Source organism: Salvelinus sp. IW2-2015, unplaced genomic scaffold (genome assembly GCF_002910315.2).
Source record: "Salvelinus sp. IW2-2015 unplaced genomic scaffold, ASM291031v2 Un_scaffold2431, whole genome shotgun sequence".
Lineage (NCBI taxonomy): Eukaryota > Metazoa > Chordata > Actinopteri > Salmoniformes > Salmonidae > Salvelinus > Salvelinus sp. IW2-2015.
In genome coordinates, this window is record NW_019943752.1 from 88,525 (window position 1) to 90,856 (window position 2,332).

The 2,332-nt window shown below is 44.9% G+C and overlaps 1 long non-coding RNA gene across 1 annotated transcript in view; it reads right to left on the reverse strand.

Annotated features, from left to right (window-relative positions):
- LOC112073941 (uncharacterized) overlaps window positions 1-2,332 on the reverse strand; it is a 53,268-nt gene that overhangs the window by 8,897 nt on the left and 42,039 nt on the right. The window contains exon 3 of the long non-coding RNA XR_011476739.1: window positions 2,001-2,139. This is a non-coding gene — a long non-coding RNA (uncharacterized lncRNA). The remainder of the gene's footprint in view (window positions 1-2,000; window positions 2,140-2,332) is intronic.

A 2,332-nucleotide genomic window follows, 5' to 3' on the forward strand; every position in this document is an offset into this window, starting at 1 on the left:
CTTTGTGTTTACATTTAACTGGTAAAGTTGATTGTGATTAAGAGAGAAAAACAAATCCCTATTAGGGTGTGGTTACCGGGCCTTAAAGAATGTGAAAACAAGGTCTAGTAGTATTCTATGTTGATTGCTGTAGAACTTGTGGGTTGGGTTGATTTAAGCTGTGATGTATATTTTTAACTGCCATTAAAGGTTAAGTGTGAGCCTGCCTTGAGAATGTGTGTAATAGGTAGGTAGGTAGATAGGTGACATTTTGTTTGAGCGGTAGGTGTAGTAGGTAGGTAGATAGGTGACATTAGATGATTTTGTTTGAGCGGTAGGTGTGGTAGGTAGGGTGACATTTTGTTTGAGCGGTAGGTGTAGTAGGTAGGTAGATAGGTGACATTTTGTTAGGAGCGTAGGTGTATGGTGTAGGTTACTGCAGTGTGAGCATATTTTGTTGTGCGCGGTCGGAAGGTGTAACGTAGGTTCCGGAGGGACGGAGTACTAGAGGTTAGGTGAGCAGTTTCGTGTTCTTGAGCAGAGTAGGTTTGGTAAGTATCGGTGTTAGGGTCAGATGACAATTTTGATAGACGCGGAGCTAGGTCGATAGTAGGTAGGGTGGATAGGATGACCTTGTTGTTTGTGAGGTGAGACGCAGTACAGGATTGTAGATGTAGGGTAGGTTGAGAGATAGGTGACATTGTGTGGTAGTGGGAAGCGAGTAGGTGTAGAGATGGTGGGCTACGATGTTCGTTGTGATGCAGCGGGTCAGGCGTTGTGAGGTAGGATAGGCTGAAGTGATTTTTGTTTAGAGGGCGTTAGGTGTAGGTAAGGCTAGGTCGCCATGTTGTTGGAGCGGTAGTGTTTGTAGTTTGGGTAGGTGAGTGAAAAAAAAAAAATTAAGGGGTTTCCATTATTGTTGGAGCGGGTAACGTGTACGTAGCGCACTAAGGGTTGACGGATTTTGTTTGAGCAGTAAGGTTGTAGTAGGGTAGGGTGACCGATGCTTTGGTTAGAGCGGTAGGCTGTCAGTAGGATGAGGTAGAACTTAGGGTGACCATTATTGTTTTGAGGCGCGGTCAGGGTGTGAGTAAGGGTAGGGGGTGATATTTTGTTAGCAGGCGGTAGGCTGTACGGGTAAGGTTAGGTGGAGCATTTGCTTGTGGGTGGACGCAAGTAGGGTGTAGGTAAGGTAGGTAGAAAGGTTCTGAGACCATTTTATTTGTTTGAGCGGTAAGGTGTAGTAGGTATGGTGGAATTTTGTAGGTTGGCGCGGTAGGTTGTAGGGAGTAGGATAGGGTGACAGTTTTAGCTTTGATGCGGAGGTAAGTAGTAGTAGGTAGGTTGAGGATCCGAGGTTGACAATCTTGTAATTGCTTTGGAAGGCGGGTATGGTGTACGTAGGTAGTAGGTGTTACATTTTGTTGGAGCGGAGGTGTTAGTAGGTAGGATGGAGGTGATTGTGTTGCAGAGCGGTAGTGTAGTAGGTAGGTGACATTTTGTTGGACGGTAGAGTAGTGTAGGTAGGTAGGTGACATTTTTGTTTGAGGCGGATAGGTGTAGTCAGGTAGTAGATGACATTTTGTTGAGCGGTAGTGTGTAGTGGTAGGATAGGTGAACATTTTGTTTGAGCAGTGGTAGTAGTAGGTAGGTGACATGTTTGGTATAGCAGCGGTAGGTGTAGTAGGTAGGTAGATAGGTGACATTTTGTTGGAGCGGTAGGTGTAGTAGGTATAGGTGAATTATTTGTTTTGACAGTAGTGTAGTAGGTAGGGTGAGCATTTTGTTAGAGCGGTAGGAGCGGTAGGTGTAGTAGGTAGGTAGATAGGTGACATTTTGTTGGAGCGGTAGGTGTAGTAGGTAGGTGACATTTTGTTTGAGCAGTAGGTGTAGTAGGTAGGTGACATTTTGTTTGAGCGGTAGGTGTAGTAGGTAGGTGACATTTTGTTGGAGCGGTAGGTGTAGTAGGTAGGTGACATTTTGTTAGAGCAGTAGGTGTAGTAGATAGGTAGGTGACATACGTATTTCCAGCCCAGAGTGGTTTTACAGTTTTCACAGTAGATGTCAGCGACGGCATGTAAACCCGTTAGGAGAACCCGCTCCTCGGCCGGCCCACAGCCCACGTTCACACTAAGGGAGAGAGAGAGAGAGAGAGAATAGCTCCATTTAAGATTATGTTTAGGCATAGGAGTTTTTAAAGATAAATTGTTGCAGCTTGGCCGATATAGACAAGTGGTCAGCTGATGAAACATCCGGGTTTTAATACTTACACAGAGTTAAAGAGGGGGTTTAATACTTACACAGAGTTAAAGAGGGGGTTTAATACTTACACAGAGTTAAAGAGGGGGTTTAA